Source organism: Schistocerca nitens, chromosome 2 (genome assembly GCF_023898315.1).
Source record: "Schistocerca nitens isolate TAMUIC-IGC-003100 chromosome 2, iqSchNite1.1, whole genome shotgun sequence".
NCBI classification, from domain to species: Eukaryota; Metazoa; Arthropoda; class Insecta; order Orthoptera; family Acrididae; genus Schistocerca; species Schistocerca nitens.
In genome coordinates, this window is record NC_064615.1 from 1,024,239,536 (window position 1) to 1,024,259,104 (window position 19,569).

Sequence of the window (19,569 nt, forward strand, 5' to 3'; positions counted from 1 at the left end):
GGCGCCCTCCAGCACGACACTGCCACACCACGCACAGGCCCTCCGCTGGACACCAGGGACAAGATGCGTCCTCCGCTAGTGTCGAAGGCTGCACGCGCGCAGCGAATGACAGGAGGTGCAACGAGCAGCAGTGCGTGTCACACACGCGGCGGTGCGCCCGCTAATTCGGCCGTCGCTCTGCTGGGACGCCGGGCGCGCCCCCCGCGCCGTCCTCGAGGAACTGGCTGTTGCGGAAGGAAGTGCTTTCGTCAAATGCGGTCGAAAACTAACATTTTGTGTGTTGGGAGAAAAGCCGAACGCGGATTCTGCCGTGCTCCTACATTAGATGAGCGCCAACGGCCATACCATGATGAATACACCGGTTCTCGTCCGATCACCGAAGTTAAGCATCATCGGGCCCGGTTAGTACTTGGATGGGTGACCGCCTGGGAAACCCGGGTGCTGTTGGCTGCCTTCCATTTTTTTTTGTTATTATGTCGCTACCCCTGCCAGCCCAATTTTCAAACTACCTTTCTGTTGTGACAAAGATGCTTCCTTAAGCCTTTTACACTACTGTAATGGTACGAAAATGCAGTAATTAACTCAGTTTGAGGGAGAATGTGCTAACCAAGTTTGCCAAGAAGACTTTGAAAACGACAAAACAGTACGAATCGGCAGGTGATTTCTGAAACACGTCACCGCCTATTTTTGTGTAGGAGTGTAGAGTTCCAATTTTTTGTAATCACGAATTTATTCCTTAGTCGTCTCGTCTCGTCTCGTCCCGCAGACGTTTGTCGTGCTTGCGCTGTCATATGGACCACGACCCGAGCGGCAGCGAGCGGCAGTCGAGCAAAGTCGGGACAAGTCGGGACGGGGACGGGGACAGGGATGGGAATGGTGCGAATGCACTGCAAACTACGCACACACCTGGTGTGAGGCGAGGCGAGGCGACGCGAGGCGAGGCGAGGCGAGGAAGCCCACATGCTACCAGTGGCGCCCTCCAGCACGACACTGCCACACCACGCACAGGCCCTCCGCTGGACACCAGGGACAAGATGCGTCCTCCGCTAGTGTCGAAGGCTGCACGCGCGCAGCGAATGACAGGAGGTGCAACGAGCAGCAGTGCGTGTCACACACGCGGCGGTGCGCCCGCTAATTCGGCCGTCGCTCTGCTGGGACGCCGGGCGCGCCCCCCGCGCCGTCCTCGAGGAACTGGCTGTTGCGGAAGGAAGTGCTTTCGTCAAATGCGGTCGAAAACTAACATTTTGTGTGTTGGGAGAAAAGCCGAACGCGGATTCTGCCGTGCTCCTACATTAGATGAGCGCCAACGGCCATACCATGATGAATACACCGGTTCTCGTCCGATCACCGAAGTTAAGCATCATCGGGCCCGGTTAGTACTTGGATGGGTGACCGCCTGGGAAACCCGGGTGCTGTTGGCTGCCTTCCATTTTTTTTTGTTATTATGTCGCTACCCCTGCCAGCCCAATTTTCAAACTACCTTTCTGTTGTGACAAAGATGCTTCCTTAAGCCTTTTACACTACTGTAATGGTACGAAAATGCAGTAATTAACTCAGTTTGAGGGAGAATGTGCTAACCAAGTTTGCCAAGAAGACTTTGAAAACGACAAAACAGTACGAATCGGCAGGTGATTTCTGAAACACGTCACCGCCTATTTTTGTGTAGGAGTGTAGAGTTCCAATTTTTTGTAATCACGAATTTATTCCTTAGTCGTCTCGTCTCGTCTCGTCCCGCAGACGTTTGTCGTGCTTGCGCTGTCATATGGACCACGACCCGAGCGGCAGCGAGCGGCAGTCGAGCAAAGTCGGGACAAGTCGGGACGGGGACGGGGACAGGGATGGGAATGGTGCGAATGCACTGCAAACTACGCACACACCTGGTGTGAGGCGAGGCGAGGCGACGCGAGGCGAGGCGAGGCGAGGAAGCCCACATGCTACCAGTGGCGCCCTCCAGCACGACACTGCCACACCACGCACAGGCCCTCCGCTGGACACCAGGGACAAGATGCGTCCTCCGCTAGTGTCGAAGGCTGCACGCGCGCAGCGAATGACAGGAGGTGCAACGAGCAGCAGTGCGTCTCACACACGCGGCGGTGCGCCCGCTAATTCGGCCGTCGCTCTGCTGGGACGCCGGGCGCGCCCCCCGCGCCGTCCTCGAGGAACTGGCTGTTGCGGAAGGAAGTGCTTTCGTCAAATGCGGTCGAAAACTAACATTTTGTGTGTTGGGAGAAAAGCCGAACGCGGATTCTGCCGTGCTCCTACATTAGATGAGCGCCAACGGCCATACCATGATGAATACACCGGTTCTCGTCCGATCACCGAAGTTAAGCATCATCGGGCCCGGTTAGTACTTGGATGGGTGACCGCCTGGGAAACCCGGGTGCTGTTGGCTGCCTTCCATTTTTTTTTGTTATTATGTCGCTACCCCTGCCAGCCCAATTTTCAAACTACCTTTCTGTTGTGACAAAGATGCTTCCTTAAGCCTTTTACACTACTGTAATGGTACGAAAATGCAGTAATTAACTCAGTTTGAGGGAGAATGTGCTAACCAAGTTTGCCAAGAAGACTTTGAAAACGACAAAACAGTACGAATCGGCAGGTGATTTCTGAAACACGTCACCGCCTATTTTTGTGTAGGAGTGTAGAGTTCCAATTTTTTGTAATCACGAATTTATTCCTTAGTCGTCTCGTCTCGTCTCGTCCCGCAGACGTTTGTCGTGCTTGCGCTGTCATATGGACCACGACCCGAGCGGCAGCGAGCGGCAGTCGAGCAAAGTCGGGACAAGTCGGGACGGGGACGGGGACAGGGATGGGAATGGTGCGAATGCACTGCAAACTACGCACACACCTGGTGTGAGGCGAGGCGAGGCGACGCGAGGCGAGGCGAGGCGAGGAAGCCCACATGCTACCAGTGGCGCCCTCCAGCACGACACTGCCACACCACGCACAGGCCCTCCGCTGGACACCAGGGACAAGATGCGTCCTCCGCTAGTGTCGAAGGCTGCACGCGCGCAGCGAATGACAGGAGGTGCAACGAGCAGCAGTGCGTCTCACACACGCGGCGGTGCGCCCGCTAATTCGGCCGTCGCTCTGCTGGGACGCCGGGCGCGCCCCCCGCGCCGTCCTCGAGGAACTGGCTGTTGCGGAAGGAAGTGCTTTCGTCAAATGCGGTCGAAAACTAACATTTTGTGTGTTGGGAGAAAAGCCGAACGCGGATTCTGCCGTGCTCCTACATTAGATGAGCGCCAACGGCCATACCATGATGAATACACCGGTTCTCGTCCGATCACCGAAGTTAAGCATCATCGGGCCCGGTTAGTACTTGGATGGGTGACCGCCTGGGAAACCCGGGTGCTGTTGGCTGCCTTCCATTTTTTTTTGTTATTATGTCGCTACCCCTGCCAGCCCAATTTTCAAACTACCTTTCTGTTGTGACAAAGATGCTTCCTTAAGCCTTTTACACTACTGTAATGGTACGAAAATGCAGTAATTAACTCAGTTTGAGGGAGAATGTGCTAACCAAGTTTGCCAAGAAGACTTTGAAAACGACAAAACAGTACGAATCGGCAGGTGATTTCTGAAACACGTCACCGCCTATTTTTGTGTAGGAGTGTAGAGTTCCAATTTTTTGTAATCACGAATTTATTCCTTAGTCGTCTCGTCTCGTCTCGTCCCGCAGACGTTTGTCGTGCTTGCGCTGTCATATGGACCACGACCCGAGCGGCAGCGAGCGGCAGTCGAGCAAAGTCGGGACAAGTCGGGACGGGGACGGGGACAGGGATGGGAATGGTGCGAATGCACTGCAAACTACGCACACACCTGGTGTGAGGCGAGGCGAGGCGACGCGAGGCGAGGCGAGGCGAGGAAGCCCACATGCTACCAGTGGCGCCCTCCAGCACGACACTGCCACACCACGCACAGGCCCTCCGCTGGACACCAGGGACAAGATGCGTCCTCCGCTAGTGTCGAAGGCTGCACGCGCGCAGCGAATGACAGGAGGTGCAACGAGCAGCAGTGCGTGTCACACACGCGGCGGTGCGCCCGCTAATTCGGCCGTCGCTCTGCTGGGACGCCGGGCGCGCCCCCCGCGCCGTCCTCGAGGAACTGGCTGTTGCGGAAGGAAGTGCTTTCGTCAAATGCGGTCGAAAACTAACATTTTGTGTGTTGGGAGAAAAGCCGAACGCGGATTCTGCCGTGCTCCTACATTAGATGAGCGCCAACGGCCATACCATGATGAATACACCGGTTCTCGTCCGATCACCGAAGTTAAGCATCATCGGGCCCGGTTAGTACTTGGATGGGTGACCGCCTGGGAAACCCGGGTGCTGTTGGCTGCCTTCCATTTTTTTTTGTTATTATGTCGCTACCCCTGCCAGCCCAATTTTCAAACTACTTTTCTGTTGTGACAAAGATGCTTCCTTAAGCCTTTTACACTACTGTAATGGTACGAAAATGCAGTAATTAACTCAGTTTGAGGGAGAATGTGCTAACCAAGTTTGCCAAGAAGACTTTGAAAACGACAAAACAGTACGAATCGGCAGGTGATTTCTGAAATACGTCACCGCCTATTTTTGTGTAGGAGTGTAGAGTTCCAATTTTTTGTAATCACGAATTTATTCCTTAGTCGTCTCGTCTCGTCTCGTCCCGCAGACGTTTGTCGTGCTTGCGCTGTCATATGGACCACGACCCGAGCGGCAGCGAGCGGCAGTCGAGCAAAGTCGGGACAAGTCGGGACGGGGACGGGGACAGGGATGGGAATGGTGCGAATGCACTGCAAACTACGCACACACCTGGTGTGAGGCGAGGCGAGGCGACGCGAGGCGAGGCGAGGCGAGGAAGCCCACATGCTACCAGTGGCGCCCTCCAGCACGACACTGCCACACCACGCACAGGCCCTCCGCTGGACACCAGGGACAAGATGCGTCCTCCGCTAGTGTCGAAGGCTGCACGCGCGCAGCGAATGACAGGAGGTGCAACGAGCAGCAGTGCGTGTCACACACGCGGCGGTGCGCCCGCTAATTCGGCCGTCGCTCTGCTGGGACGCCGGGCGCGCCCCCCGCGCCGTCCTCGAGGAACTGGCTGTTGCGGAAGGAAGTGCTTTCGTCAAATGCGGTCGAAAACTAACATTTTGTGTGTTGGGAGAAAAGCCGAACGCGGATTCTGCCGTGCTCCTACATTAGATGAGCGCCAACGGCCATACCATGATGAATACACCGGTTCTCGTCCGATCACCGAAGTTAAGCATCATCGGGCCCGGTTAGTACTTGGATGGGTGACCGCCTGGGAAACCCGGGTGCTGTTGGCTGCCTTCCATTTTTTTTTGTTATTATGTCGCTACCCCTGCCAGCCCAATTTTCAAACTACCTTTCTGTTGTGACAAAGATGCTTCCTTAAGCCTTTTACACTACTGTAATGGTACGAAAATGCAGTAATTAACTCAGTTTGAGGGAGAATGTGCTAACCAAGTTTGCCAAGAAGACTTTGAAAACGACAAAACAGTACGAATCGGCAGGTGATTTCTGAAACACGTCACCGCCTATTTTTGTGTAGGAGTGTAGAGTTCCAATTTTTTGTAATCACGAATTTATTCCTTAGTCGTCTCGTCTCGTCTCGTCCCGCAGACGTTTGTCGTGCTTGCGCTGTCATATGGACCACGACCCGAGCGGCAGCGAGCGGCAGTCGAGCAAAGTCGGGACAAGTCGGGACGGGGACGGGGACAGGGATGGGAATGGTGCGAATGCACTGCAAACTACGCACACACCTGGTGTGAGGCGAGGCGAGGCGACGCGAGGCGAGGCGAGGCGAGGAAGCCCACATGCTACCAGTGGCGCCCTCCAGCACGACACTGCCACACCACGCACAGGCCCTCCGCTGGACACCAGGGACAAGATGCGTCCTCCGCTAGTGTCGAAGGCTGCACGCGCGCAGCGAATGACAGGAGGTGCAACGAGCAGCAGTGCGTCTCACACACGCGGCGGTGCGCCCGCTAATTCGGCCGTCGCTCTGCTGGGACGCCGGGCGCGCCCCCCGCGCCGTCCTCGAGGAACTGGCTGTTGCGGAAGGAAGTGCTTTCGTCAAATGCGGTCGAAAACTAACATTTTGTGTGTTGGGAGAAAAGCCGAACGCGGATTCTGCCGTGCTCCTACATTAGATGAGCGCCAACGGCCATACCATGATGAATACACCGGTTCTCGTCCGATCACCGAAGTTAAGCATCATCGGGCCCGGTTAGTACTTGGATGGGTGACCGCCTGGGAAACCCGGGTGCTGTTGGCTGCCTTCCATTTTTTTTTGTTATTATGTCGCTACCCCTGCCAGCCCAATTTTCAAACTACCTTTCTGTTGTGACAAAGATGCTTCCTTAAGCCTTTTACACTACTGTAATGGTACGAAAATGCAGTAATTAACTCAGTTTGAGGGAGAATGTGCTAACCAAGTTTGCCAAGAAGACTTTGAAAACGACAAAACAGTACGAATCGGCAGGTGATTTCTGAAACACGTCACCGCCTATTTTTGTGTAGGAGTGTAGAGTTCCAATTTTTTGTAATCACGAATTTATTCCTTAGTCGTCTCGTCTCGTCTCGTCCCGCAGACGTTTGTCGTGCTTGCGCTGTCATATGGACCACGACCCGAGCGGCAGCGAGCGGCAGTCGAGCAAAGTCGGGACAAGTCGGGACGGGGACGGGGACAGGGATGGGAATGGTGCGAATGCACTGCAAACTACGCACACACCTGGTGTGAGGCGAGGCGAGGCGACGCGAGGCGAGGCGAGGCGAGGAAGCCCACATGCTACCAGTGGCGCCCTCCAGCACGACACTGCCACACCACGCACAGGCCCTCCGCTGGACACCAGGGACAAGATGCGTCCTCCGCTAGTGTCGAAGGCTGCACGCGCGCAGCGAATGACAGGAGGTGCAACGAGCAGCAGTGCGTCTCACACACGCGGCGGTGCGCCCGCTAATTCGGCCGTCGCTCTGCTGGGACGCCGGGCGCGCCCCCCGCGCCGTCCTCGAGGAACTGGCTGTTGCGGAAGGAAGTGCTTTCGTCAAATGCGGTCGAAAACTAACATTTTGTGTGTTGGGAGAAAAGCCGAACGCGGATTCTGCCGTGCTCCTACATTAGATGAGCGCCAACGGCCATACCATGATGAATACACCGGTTCTCGTCCGATCACCGAAGTTAAGCATCATCGGGCCCGGTTAGTACTTGGATGGGTGACCGCCTGGGAAACCCGGGTGCTGTTGGCTGCCTTCCATTTTTTTTTGTTATTATGTCGCTACCCCTGCCAGCCCAATTTTCAAACTACCTTTCTGTTGTGACAAAGATGCTTCCTTAAGCCTTTTACACTACTGTAATGGTACGAAAATGCAGTAATTAACTCAGTTTGAGGGAGAATGTGCTAACCAAGTTTGCCAAGAAGACTTTGAAAACGACAAAACAGTACGAATCGGCAGGTGATTTCTGAAACACGTCACCGCCTATTTTTGTGTAGGAGTGTAGAGTTCCAATTTTTTGTAATCACGAATTTATTCCTTAGTCGTCTCGTCTCGTCTCGTCCCGCAGACGTTTGTCGTGCTTGCGCTGTCATATGGACCACGACCCGAGCGGCAGCGAGCGGCAGTCGAGCAAAGTCGGGACAAGTCGGGACGGGGACGGGGACAGGGATGGGAATGGTGCGAATGCACTGCAAACTACGCACACACCTGGTGTGAGGCGAGGCGAGGCGACGCGAGGCGAGGCGAGGCGAGGAAGCCCACATGCTACCAGTGGCGCCCTCCAGCACGACACTGCCACACCACGCACAGGCCCTCCGCTGGACACCAGGGACAAGATGCGTCCTCCGCTAGTGTCGAAGGCTGCACGCGCGCAGCGAATGACAGGAGGTGCAACGAGCAGCAGTGCGTGTCACACACGCGGCGGTGCGCCCGCTAATTCGGCCGTCGCTCTGCTGGGACGCCGGGCGCGCCCCCCGCGCCGTCCTCGAGGAACTGGCTGTTGCGGAAGGAAGTGCTTTCGTCAAATGCGGTCGAAAACTAACATTTTGTGTGTTGGGAGAAAAGCCGAACGCGGATTCTGCCGTGCTCCTACATTAGATGAGCGCCAACGGCCATACCATGATGAATACACCGGTTCTCGTCCGATCACCGAAGTTAAGCATCATCGGGCCCGGTTAGTACTTGGATGGGTGACCGCCTGGGAAACCCGGGTGCTGTTGGCTGCCTTCCATTTTTTTTTGTTATTATGTCGCTACCCCTGCCAGCCCAATTTTCAAACTACCTTTCTGTTGTGACAAAGATGCTTCCTTAAGCCTTTTACACTACTGTAATGGTACGAAAATGCAGTAATTAACTCAGTTTGAGGGAGAATGTGCTAACCAAGTTTGCCAAGAAGACTTTGAAAACGACAAAACAGTACGAATCGGCAGGTGATTTCTGAAACACGTCACCGCCTATTTTTGTGTAGGAGTGTAGAGTTCCAATTTTTTGTAATCACGAATTTATTCCTTAGTCGTCTCGTCTCGTCTCGTCCCGCAGACGTTTGTCGTGCTTGCGCTGTCATATGGACCACGACCCGAGCGGCAGCGAGCGGCAGTCGAGCAAAGTCGGGACAAGTCGGGACGGGGACGGGGACAGGGATGGGAATGGTGCGAATGCACTGCAAACTACGCACACACCTGGTGTGAGGCGAGGCGAGGCGACGCGAGGCGAGGCGAGGCGAGGAAGCCCACATGCTACCAGTGGCGCCCTCCAGCACGACACTGCCACACCACGCACAGGCCCTCCGCTGGACACCAGGGACAAGATGCGTCCTCCGCTAGTGTCGAAGGCTGCACGCGCGCAGCGAATGACAGGAGGTGCAACGAGCAGCAGTGCGTGTCACACACGCGGCGGTGCGCCCGCTAATTCGGCCGTCGCTCTGCTGGGACGCCGGGCGCGCCCCCCGCGCCGTCCTCGAGGAACTGGCTGTTGCGGAAGGAAGTGCTTTCGTCAAATGCGGTCGAAAACTAACATTTTGTGTGTTGGGAGAAAAGCCGAACGCGGATTCTGCCGTGCTCCTACATTAGATGAGCGCCAACGGCCATACCATGATGAATACACCGGTTCTCGTCCGATCACCGAAGTTAAGCATCATCGGGCCCGGTTAGTACTTGGATGGGTGACCGCCTGGGAAACCCGGGTGCTGTTGGCTGCCTTCCATTTTTTTTTGTTATTATGTCGCTACCCCTGCCAGCCCAATTTTCAAACTACCTTTCTGTTGTGACAAAGATGCTTCCTTAAGCCTTTTACACTACTGTAATGGTACGAAAATGCAGTAATTAACTCAGTTTGAGGGAGAATGTGCTAACCAAGTTTGCCAAGAAGACTTTGAAAACGACAAAACAGTACGAATCGGCAGGTGATTTCTGAAACACGTCACCGCCTATTTTTGTGTAGGAGTGTAGAGTTCCAATTTTTTGTAATCACGAATTTATTCCTTAGTCGTCTCGTCTCGTCTCGTCCCGCAGACGTTTGTCGTGCTTGCGCTGTCATATGGACCACGACCCGAGCGGCAGCGAGCGGCAGTCGAGCAAAGTCGGGACAAGTCGGGACGGGGACGGGGACAGGGATGGGAATGGTGCGAATGCACTGCAAACTACGCACACACCTGGTGTGAGGCGAGGCGAGGCGACGCGAGGCGAGGCGAGGCGAGGAAGCCCACATGCTACCAGTGGCGCCCTCCAGCACGACACTGCCACACCACGCACAGGCCCTCCGCTGGACACCAGGGACAAGATGCGTCCTCCGCTAGTGTCGAAGGCTGCACGCGCGCAGCGAATGACAGGAGGTGCAACGAGCAGCAGTGCGTGTCACACACGCGGCGGTGCGCCCGCTAATTCGGCCGTCGCTCTGCTGGGACGCCGGGCGCGCCCCCCGCGCCGTCCTCGAGGAACTGGCTGTTGCGGAAGGAAGTGCTTTCGTCAAATGCGGTCGAAAACTAACATTTTGTGTGTTGGGAGAAAAGCCGAACGCGGATTCTGCCGTGCTCCTACATTAGATGAGCGCCAACGGCCATACCATGATGAATACACCGGTTCTCGTCCGATCACCGAAGTTAAGCATCATCGGGCCCGGTTAGTACTTGGATGGGTGACCGCCTGGGAAACCCGGGTGCTGTTGGCTGCCTTCCATTTTTTTTTGTTATTATGTCGCTACCCCTGCCAGCCCAATTTTCAAACTACCTTTCTGTTGTGACAAAGATGCTTCCTTAAGCCTTTTACACTACTGTAATGGTACGAAAATGCAGTAATTAACTCAGTTTGAGGGAGAATGTGCTAACCAAGTTTGCCAAGAAGACTTTGAAAACGACAAAACAGTACGAATCGGCAGGTGATTTCTGAAACACGTCACCGCCTATTTTTGTGTAGGAGTGTAGAGTTCCAATTTTTTGTAATCACGAATTTATTCCTTAGTCGTCTCGTCTCGTCTCGTCCCGCAGACGTTTGTCGTGCTTGCGCTGTCATATGGACCACGACCCGAGCGGCAGCGAGCGGCAGTCGAGCAAAGTCGGGACAAGTCGGGACGGGGACGGGGACAGGGATGGGAATGGTGCGAATGCACTGCAAACTACGCACACACCTGGTGTGAGGCGAGGCGAGGCGACGCGAGGCGAGGCGAGGCGAGGAAGCCCACATGCTACCAGTGGCGCCCTCCAGCACGACACTGCCACACCACGCACAGGCCCTCCGCTGGACACCAGGGACAAGATGCGTCCTCCGCTAGTGTCGAAGGCTGCACGCGCGCAGCGAATGACAGGAGGTGCAACGAGCAGCAGTGCGTCTCACACACGCGGCGGTGCGCCCGCTAATTCGGCCGTCGCTCTGCTGGGACGCCGGGCGCGCCCCCCGCGCCGTCCTCGAGGAACTGGCTGTTGCGGAAGGAAGTGCTTTCGTCAAATGCGGTCGAAAACTAACATTTTGTGTGTTGGGAGAAAAGCCGAACGCGGATTCTGCCGTGCTCCTACATTAGATGAGCGCCAACGGCCATACCATGATGAATACACCGGTTCTCGTCCGATCACCGAAGTTAAGCATCATCGGGCCCGGTTAGTACTTGGATGGGTGACCGCCTGGGAAACCCGGGTGCTGTTGGCTGCCTTCCATTTTTTTTTGTTATTATGTCGCTACCCCTGCCAGCCCAATTTTCAAACTACCTTTCTGTTGTGACAAAGATGCTTCCTTAAGCCTTTTACACTACTGTAATGGTACGAAAATGCAGTAATTAACTCAGTTTGAGGGAGAATGTGCTAACCAAGTTTGCCAAGAAGACTTTGAAAACGACAAAACAGTACGAATCGGCAGGTGATTTCTGAAACACGTCACCGCCTATTTTTGTGTAGGAGTGTAGAGTTCCAATTTTTTGTAATCACGAATTTATTCCTTAGTCGTCTCGTCTCGTCTCGTCCCGCAGACGTTTGTCGTGCTTGCGCTGTCATATGGACCACGACCCGAGCGGCAGCGAGCGGCAGTCGAGCAAAGTCGGGACAAGTCGGGACGGGGACGGGGACAGGGATGGGAATGGTGCGAATGCACTGCAAACTACGCACACACCTGGTGTGAGGCGAGGCGAGGCGACGCGAGGCGAGGCGAGGCGAGGAAGCCCACATGCTACCAGTGGCGCCCTCCAGCACGACACTGCCACACCACGCACAGGCCCTCCGCTGGACACCAGGGACAAGATGCGTCCTCCGCTAGTGTCGAAGGCTGCACGCGCGCAGCGAATGACAGGAGGTGCAACGAGCAGCAGTGCGTCTCACACACGCGGCGGTGCGCCCGCTAATTCGGCCGTCGCTCTGCTGGGACGCCGGGCGCGCCCCCCGCGCCGTCCTCGAGGAACTGGCTGTTGCGGAAGGAAGTGCTTTCGTCAAATGCGGTCGAAAACTAACATTTTGTGTGTTGGGAGAAAAGCCGAACGCGGATTCTGCCGTGCTCCTACATTAGATGAGCGCCAACGGCCATACCATGATGAATACACCGGTTCTCGTCCGATCACCGAAGTTAAGCATCATCGGGCCCGGTTAGTACTTGGATGGGTGACCGCCTGGGAAACCCGGGTGCTGTTGGCTGCCTTCCATTTTTTTTTGTTATTATGTCGCTACCCCTGCCAGCCCAATTTTCAAACTACCTTTCTGTTGTGACAAAGATGCTTCCTTAAGCCTTTTACACTACTGTAATGGTACGAAAATGCAGTAATTAACTCAGTTTGAGGGAGAATGTGCTAACCAAGTTTGCCAAGAAGACTTTGAAAACGACAAAACAGTACGAATCGGCAGGTGATTTCTGAAACACGTCACCGCCTATTTTTGTGTAGGAGTGTAGAGTTCCAATTTTTTGTAATCACGAATTTATTCCTTAGTCGTCTCGTCTCGTCTCGTCCCGCAGACGTTTGTCGTGCTTGCGCTGTCATATGGACCACGACCCGAGCGGCAGCGAGCGGCAGTCGAGCAAAGTCGGGACAAGTCGGGACGGGGACGGGGACAGGGATGGGAATGGTGCGAATGCACTGCAAACTACGCACACACCTGGTGTGAGGCGAGGCGAGGCGACGCGAGGCGAGGCGAGGCGAGGAAGCCCACATGCTACCAGTGGCGCCCTCCAGCACGACACTGCCACACCACGCACAGGCCCTCCGCTGGACACCAGGGACAAGATGCGTCCTCCGCTAGTGTCGAAGGCTGCACGCGCGCAGCGAATGACAGGAGGTGCAACGAGCAGCAGTGCGTGTCACACACGCGGCGGTGCGCCCGCTAATTCGGCCGTCGCTCTGCTGGGACGCCGGGCGCGCCCCCCGCGCCGTCCTCGAGGAACTGGCTGTTGCGGAAGGAAGTGCTTTCGTCAAATGCGGTCGAAAACTAACATTTTGTGTGTTGGGAGAAAAGCCGAACGCGGATTCTGCCGTGCTCCTACATTAGATGAGCGCCAACGGCCATACCATGATGAATACACCGGTTCTCGTCCGATCACCGAAGTTAAGCATCATCGGGCCCGGTTAGTACTTGGATGGGTGACCGCCTGGGAAACCCGGGTGCTGTTGGCTGCCTTCCATTTTTTTTTGTTATTATGTCGCTACCCCTGCCAGCCCAATTTTCAAACTACTTTTCTGTTGTGACAAAGATGCTTCCTTAAGCCTTTTACACTACTGTAATGGTACGAAAATGCAGTAATTAACTCAGTTTGAGGGAGAATGTGCTAACCAAGTTTGCCAAGAAGACTTTGAAAACGACAAAACAGTACGAATCGGCAGGTGATTTCTGAAATACGTCACCGCCTATTTTTGTGTAGGAGTGTAGAGTTCCAATTTTTTGTAATCACGAATTTATTCCTTAGTCGTCTCGTCTCGTCTCGTCCCGCAGACGTTTGTCGTGCTTGCGCTGTCATATGGACCACGACCCGAGCGGCAGCGAGCGGCAGTCGAGCAAAGTCGGGACAAGTCGGGACGGGGACGGGGACAGGGATGGGAATGGTGCGAATGCACTGCAAACTACGCACACACCTGGTGTGAGGCGAGGCGAGGCGACGCGAGGCGAGGCGAGGCGAGGAAGCCCACATGCTACCAGTGGCGCCCTCCAGCACGACACTGCCACACCACGCACAGGCCCTCCGCTGGACACCAGGGACAAGATGCGTCCTCCGCTAGTGTCGAAGGCTGCACGCGCGCAGCGAATGACAGGAGGTGCAACGAGCAGCAGTGCGTGTCACACACGCGGCGGTGCGCCCGCTAATTCGGCCGTCGCTCTGCTGGGACGCCGGGCGCGCCCCCCGCGCCGTCCTCGAGGAACTGGCTGTTGCGGAAGGAAGTGCTTTCGTCAAATGCGGTCGAAAACTAACATTTTGTGTGTTGGGAGAAAAGCCGAACGCGGATTCTGCCGTGCTCCTACATTAGATGAGCGCCAACGGCCATACCATGATGAATACACCGGTTCTCGTCCGATCACCGAAGTTAAGCATCATCGGGCCCGGTTAGTACTTGGATGGGTGACCGCCTGGGAAACCCGGGTGCTGTTGGCTGCCTTCCATTTTTTTTTGTTATTATGTCGCTACCCCTGCCAGCCCAATTTTCAAACTACCTTTCTGTTGTGACAAAGATGCTTCCTTAAGCCTTTTACACTACTGTAATGGTACGAAAATGCAGTAATTAACTCAGTTTGAGGGAGAATGTGCTAACCAAGTTTGCCAAGAAGACTTTGAAAACGACAAAACAGTACGAATCGGCAGGTGATTTCTGAAACACGTCACCGCCTATTTTTGTGTAGGAGTGTAGAGTTCCAATTTTTTGTAATCACGAATTTATTCCTTAGTCGTCTCGTCTCGTCTCGTCCCGCAGACGTTTGTCGTGCTTGCGCTGTCATATGGACCACGACCCGAGCGGCAGCGAGCGGCAGTCGAGCAAAGTCGGGACAAGTCGGGACGGGGACGGGGACAGGGATGGGAATGGTGCGAATGCACTGCAAACTACGCACACACCTGGTGTGAGGCGAGGCGAGGCGACGCGAGGCGAGGCGAGGCGAGGAAGCCCACATGCTACCAGTGGCGCCCTCCAGCACGACACTGCCACACCACGCACAGGCCCTCCGCTGGACACCAGGGACAAGATGCGTCCTCCGCTAGTGTCGAAGGCTGCACGCGCGCAGCGAATGACAGGAGGTGCAACGAGCAGCAGTGCGTGTCACACACGCGGCGGTGCGCCCGCTAATTCGGCCGTCGCTCTGCTGGGACGCCGGGCGCGCCCCCCGCGCCGTCCTCGAGGAACTGGCTGTTGCGGAAGGAAGTGCTTTCGTCAAATGCGGTCGAAAACTAACATTTTGTGTGTTGGGAGAAAAGCCGAACGCGGATTCTGCCGTGCTCCTACATTAGATGAGCGCCAACGGCCATACCATGATGAATACACCGGTTCTCGTCCGATCACCGAAGTTAAGCATCATCGGGCCCGGTTAGTACTTGGATGGGTGACCGCCTGGGAAACCCGGGTGCTGTTGGCTGCCTTCCATTTTTTTTTGTTATTATGTCGCTACCCCTGCCAGCCCAATTTTCAAACTACTTTTCTGTTGTGACAAAGATGCTTCCTTAAGCCTTTTACACTACTGTAATGGTACGAAAATGCAGTAATTAACTCAGTTTGAGGGAGAATGTGCTAACCAAGTTTGCCAAGAAGACTTTGAAAACGACAAAACAGTACGAATCGGCAGGTGATTTCTGAAATACGTCACCGCCTATTTTTGTGTAGGAGTGTAGAGTTCCAATTTTTTGTAATCACGAATTTATTCCTTAGTCGTCTCGTCTCGTCTCGTCCCGCAGACGTTTGTCGTGCTTGCGCTGTCATATGGACCACGACCCGAGCGGCAGCGAGCGGCAGTCGAGCAAAGTCGGGACAAGTCGGGACGGGGACGGGGACAGGGATGGGAATGGTGCGAATGCACTGCAAACTACGCACACACCTGGTGTGAGGCGAGGCGAGGCGACGCGAGGCGAGGCGAGGCGAGGAAGCCCACATGCTACCAGTGGCGCCCTCCAGCACGACACTGCCACACCACGCACAGGCCCTCCGCTGGACACCAGGGACAAGATGCGTCCTCCGCTAGTGTCGAAGGCTGCACGCGCGCAGCGAATGACAGGAGGTGCAACGAGCAGCAGTGCGTCTCACACACGCGGCGGTGCGCCCGCTAATTCGGCCGTCGCTCTGCTGGGACGCCGGGCGCGCCCCCCGCGCCGTCCTCGAGGAACTGGCTGTTGCGGAAGGAAGTGCTTTCGTCAAATGCGGTCGAAAACTAACATTTTGTGTGTTGGGAGAAAAGCCGAACGCGGATTCTGCCGTGCTCCTACATTAGATGAGCGCCAACGGCCATACCATGATGAATACACCGGTTCTCGTCCGATCACCGAAGTTAAGCATCATCGGGCCCGGTTAGTACTTGGATGGGTGACCGCCTGGGAAACCCGGGTGCTGTTGGCTGCCTTCCATTTTTTTTTGTTATTATGTCGCTACCCCTGCCAGCCCAATTTTCAAACTACCTTTCTGTTGTGACAAAGATGCTTCCTTAAGCCTTTTACACTACTGTAATGGTACGAAAATGCAGTAATTAACTCAGTTTGAGGGAGAATGTGCTAACCAAGTTTGCCAAGAAGACTTTGAAAACGACAAAACAGTACGAATCGGCAGGTGATTTCTGAAATACGTCACCGCCTATTTTTGTGTAGGAGTGTAGAGTTCCAAATTTTTGTAATCACGAATTTATTCCTTAGTCGTCTCGTCTCGTCTCGTCCCGCAGACGTTTGTCGTGCTTGCGCTGTCATATGGACCACGACCCGAGCGGCAGCGAGCGGCAGTCGAGCAAAGTCGGGACAAGTCGGGACGGGGACGGGGACAGGGATAGGAATGGTGCGAATGCACTGCAAACTACGCACACACCTGGTGTGAGGCGAGGCGAGGCGACGCGAGGCGAGGCGAGGCGAGGAAGCCCACATGCTACCAGTGGCGCCCTCCAGCACGACACTGCCACACCACGCACAGGCCCTCCGCTGGACACCAGGGACAAGATGCGTCCTCCGCTAGTGTCGAAGGCTGCACGCGCCCAGCAACACCTCGGTGCTGTGGCTCCGCCTGCGGTCGTTCGCTGTCAGTGTTGACTTGGCTGTCGTCGCGTGCGCATCGGCGCGTGGTTGTTCCTGCCAGTGTCTGTGTTTGCTGTTCTACAGCCGGTGAGTACAATCATGTCGACATTCAACAGGGCGAATAGCGCACAGTGTGTTTTTGATCGAACTGCTAAGCGGCCGACAGCTTTTGAGATCCATGAATGGATATTCGATGAACTTAAATTACCGGATGCGGTCGTTGACACTTTTCAGCTTGATTTCATTTTATATTCGTTATTCATTAAGTTTACCAGTGCTGACCATTATGATAAGTTTATTGAGACCTTTGCTGGCGTGCGTAAATTTAAACATTTCGATGGCAGTGTCAGTGACGTGCAGATTGTTCCCTCCGGCTACGGTGTGCGAACTGTTCGTGTTTTCAATGTGCCTCCCGAATGTCCGAATGACTACATCTCTCGCGGGTTGTCGCAGTTTGGGACGGTGTTGTCCATCAGTAACGACAAGTGGGGTAGTGGCTACCGGTACCAAGTAAACAGTGGCGTCCGGAGTGTTAGAATCGACTTGAAAAAGCACATTCCGTCTTATTTCATGATCGCGGGCGTGCGTGCGCAAATAAGTTATGTCGGGCAACCGCCAACTTGTTCCGTTTGTCATTCGTCGGAACATTTGCGCACGGACTGCCCACGCCGACGCCCTGTTCAGCTCCCACGTGAACGGCCTGTAGACGCCTCTGGCCAGTTTGTGCCGCTTCTTAGTGAGGTAGTAGCGGGCACGGTATCCCAACCCGCCCCACCGGTTCCGCCACCTGCGGTAGACGCACCCGTTGCCTCTGTTTCAGTGTCTAATGTTATGGATATTGTCGCCGCGACACCGGTAGAACCTCTACCTTCGCAGCCAGAGTCCGTTCCGCCACCTGAAGTACCGGTACCGTCTGTCCCTGTTTCTGAACACGTGGAGGCGATTCTGCCCCCGCCGCCCGCCCCGAAGGCAAAGCCTACGCTGCCGAAGCAGCAGCGTAAGCAGCGTAAGCGGAAAGGGAAGAAATCCAGGGACAGCTCACCGACCGCTCTATCAGGAACTGGTAGCGACTCGGAGACACTGTCGTCGTGCTCAGGGGGTGGGACGAAGGACACGAGGGAGACGCGCATACACGAACAGACCCAGCATTTGCGTCAGCTACTGGGAAATCAGGGCGATAAGGCCGAGCCGCCTGTTAAGCGTAAGAGCGATCAGGTCGGCAATCTGTCATTGCGACGGCAACGCACGCGTTCGGGGTCGGCTGCGGCCTCCCCCACCCGTGCGGAACCGATGGAGGCAGAATCCTCGCAAGTTGACAGGGACCGTATGGAACAGGATGACGCTTGGTGGAAGTCGCCGGAGGACGCCCCACTGTCGGGGGTGGTTCCGGACCCCCCACCCGCGCCTACGTAAATGCATTTTTGTTCAAACCACTCAGTAGTTTTAAATGTTAACTTTCTGTGATTGTCAAATGTTTCTTGTGTTTTGTACTAATCACGCTGTGCCTTGCACGTGGACAATAATTTACGGTAGAGCTTTTTCCCCTTTGCTCTTTTTGTCCAGTGGCTTGCCAAAGGTTTCCGCGTGTAGCAATGGTGTTATCTTTTACTATGAATGTTTGCCGTGACGTGTTTGTCAGCCCATGGACGGTGCAGTATCGCCGCTTGCCTTTCTGTTGCCGCCGTTATCATCTGATTTCAGTGTCGTGCTTATTATGTTTCGCTTCTATTGTCATATTGTCTTGTGGCAATGTTGCTATGTTGAGGGGCGGTTTTCTGTCTGCTTTTTGGCGTCCTTTTTTTGCAGCAGTTTATTTGTAGAAATCTATGTGTTTTCCTGTGCTTACTCGCTGTCTGATGTCTGTTGTTCTATCTACGGTTTATCAATGCCGCTTAATATTCATGTCCACTTTGCTGTCTTGCTGTCGTCGTGAAGTTTTGTAATGTGCCAGCGATGTTGTAAGTTTGGCGTACTTATCGCGTGTCATATAAATGACATTAACATGCCACGTTTGTTGCGTTTTTCCGCTGCCTTCCCGGAAAGATTGTACACGCACGTTTAATTATGTGGAGTTGGTTGTCGTTATTTCGCGCAGCTGTTGTGTTCCACTGTGTTCGGTCTGCGCTGTGCGCATGTTCAATGCACGCATGTTTTCTGTTCTCATTGTGTTACTTTTATTATGCGTGACTAATGTCCTATCTGTTGCAATTATCAGGTGGGTCTTGCTTTGCTGCGGGGTTTTTGGTTGCCGCTTTTTTCTATTTGTGCAACTTCCTGCGGGTTTGCAAATTCTAGAATGGTGTAATTCCGGCCAGTTTTGTCATGTTTTTCTTACAAGTTCTACTGTGTTATTAACGGGGTGGGTATGTGGTATCTGCCCACTTGTGTTTTTACGTTTTATTTTTTATTACGCATGTTGTGTCTCTCTACACTTTTACATTTGTACATGTTCACTTCCATTTGTATCCTCATGACAGGGATATCGTTTTGTGTACTTTCCTACCACGCTAAGTGACGCGCCTCCTGTCGGATGGCTTGATGTTTTTCTCTTTACTCCACCTCTAGACCGATGAGTTTATTTTCAATCTTAACCTTGAATGTCAATACCGTCACGGCTGCGTATAAGGTGTTATTATTTACTGACCTCCTAAAATTTGGCCGTTATGATGTTGTTTTTCTTCAGGAGGTGGCCGGCAGAGTTTTTAGTGATATTCCTGGCTATGATGTTATTTACAATGTGGACCGTGACTCTAAGTGTGGCACTGCCATTTTATTCAAAGAGTCGTTAGAGCCACAAGACGTTCAGGTGATGCCTAACGGCCGTGCTATTGCGTGTACGGTAAGAGGAGTCCGTGTTGTAAATATCTATGCGGCGTCGGGCGCGGACAGGCGCCGTGACCGGTCGCGTTTTTTTAGCTATGAGA

At 54.4% G+C, this 19,569-nt stretch overlaps 17 non-coding genes across 17 annotated transcripts; all 17 read left to right on the plus strand.

The window, feature by feature from the left end:
* The first annotated feature begins 331 nt into the window (after positions 1 to 331).
* On the plus strand, positions 332 to 450 carry LOC126238272 (5S ribosomal RNA). The gene has a single exon (XR_007545290.1). It is a non-coding gene; the product is annotated as a 5S ribosomal RNA (ribosomal RNA).
* Positions 451 to 1,302: 852 nt separating this feature from the next.
* On the plus strand, positions 1,303 to 1,421 carry LOC126238273 (5S ribosomal RNA). The gene has a single exon (XR_007545291.1). It is a non-coding gene; the product is annotated as a 5S ribosomal RNA (ribosomal RNA).
* An 852-nt stretch (positions 1,422 to 2,273) lies between these two features.
* Positions 2,274 to 2,392, plus strand: LOC126238274 (5S ribosomal RNA). Its single transcript, XR_007545292.1, has one exon. It is a non-coding gene; the product is annotated as a 5S ribosomal RNA (ribosomal RNA).
* An 852-nt stretch (positions 2,393 to 3,244) lies between these two features.
* Positions 3,245 to 3,363, plus strand: LOC126238275 (5S ribosomal RNA). Its single transcript, XR_007545293.1, has one exon. It is a non-coding gene; the product is annotated as a 5S ribosomal RNA (ribosomal RNA).
* An 852-nt stretch (positions 3,364 to 4,215) lies between these two features.
* Positions 4,216 to 4,334, plus strand: LOC126238276 (5S ribosomal RNA). The gene has a single exon (XR_007545294.1). It is a non-coding gene; the product is annotated as a 5S ribosomal RNA (ribosomal RNA).
* An 852-nt stretch (positions 4,335 to 5,186) lies between these two features.
* Positions 5,187 to 5,305, plus strand: LOC126238278 (5S ribosomal RNA). Its single transcript, XR_007545295.1, has one exon. It is a non-coding gene; the product is annotated as a 5S ribosomal RNA (ribosomal RNA).
* An 852-nt stretch (positions 5,306 to 6,157) lies between these two features.
* Positions 6,158 to 6,276, plus strand: LOC126238279 (5S ribosomal RNA). The gene has a single exon (XR_007545296.1). It is a non-coding gene; the product is annotated as a 5S ribosomal RNA (ribosomal RNA).
* Positions 6,277 to 7,128: 852 nt separating this feature from the next.
* Positions 7,129 to 7,247, plus strand: LOC126238280 (5S ribosomal RNA). Its single transcript, XR_007545297.1, has one exon. It is a non-coding gene; the product is annotated as a 5S ribosomal RNA (ribosomal RNA).
* An 852-nt stretch (positions 7,248 to 8,099) lies between these two features.
* Positions 8,100 to 8,218, plus strand: LOC126238281 (5S ribosomal RNA). Its single transcript, XR_007545298.1, has one exon. It is a non-coding gene; the product is annotated as a 5S ribosomal RNA (ribosomal RNA).
* An 852-nt stretch (positions 8,219 to 9,070) lies between these two features.
* On the plus strand, positions 9,071 to 9,189 carry LOC126238282 (5S ribosomal RNA). Its single transcript, XR_007545299.1, has one exon. It is a non-coding gene; the product is annotated as a 5S ribosomal RNA (ribosomal RNA).
* Positions 9,190 to 10,041: 852 nt separating this feature from the next.
* Positions 10,042 to 10,160, plus strand: LOC126238284 (5S ribosomal RNA). Its single transcript, XR_007545301.1, has one exon. It is a non-coding gene; the product is annotated as a 5S ribosomal RNA (ribosomal RNA).
* An 852-nt stretch (positions 10,161 to 11,012) lies between these two features.
* On the plus strand, positions 11,013 to 11,131 carry LOC126238285 (5S ribosomal RNA). The gene has a single exon (XR_007545302.1). It is a non-coding gene; the product is annotated as a 5S ribosomal RNA (ribosomal RNA).
* An 852-nt stretch (positions 11,132 to 11,983) lies between these two features.
* On the plus strand, positions 11,984 to 12,102 carry LOC126238286 (5S ribosomal RNA). The gene has a single exon (XR_007545303.1). It is a non-coding gene; the product is annotated as a 5S ribosomal RNA (ribosomal RNA).
* Positions 12,103 to 12,954: 852 nt separating this feature from the next.
* LOC126238287 (5S ribosomal RNA) lies at positions 12,955 to 13,073 on the plus strand. Its single transcript, XR_007545304.1, has one exon. It is a non-coding gene; the product is annotated as a 5S ribosomal RNA (ribosomal RNA).
* Positions 13,074 to 13,925: 852 nt separating this feature from the next.
* On the plus strand, positions 13,926 to 14,044 carry LOC126238288 (5S ribosomal RNA). The gene has a single exon (XR_007545305.1). It is a non-coding gene; the product is annotated as a 5S ribosomal RNA (ribosomal RNA).
* Positions 14,045 to 14,896: 852 nt separating this feature from the next.
* Positions 14,897 to 15,015, plus strand: LOC126238289 (5S ribosomal RNA). Its single transcript, XR_007545306.1, has one exon. It is a non-coding gene; the product is annotated as a 5S ribosomal RNA (ribosomal RNA).
* An 852-nt stretch (positions 15,016 to 15,867) lies between these two features.
* Positions 15,868 to 15,986, plus strand: LOC126238290 (5S ribosomal RNA). Its single transcript, XR_007545307.1, has one exon. It is a non-coding gene; the product is annotated as a 5S ribosomal RNA (ribosomal RNA).
* The last annotated feature ends 3,583 nt before the right edge of the window (positions 15,987 to 19,569 follow it).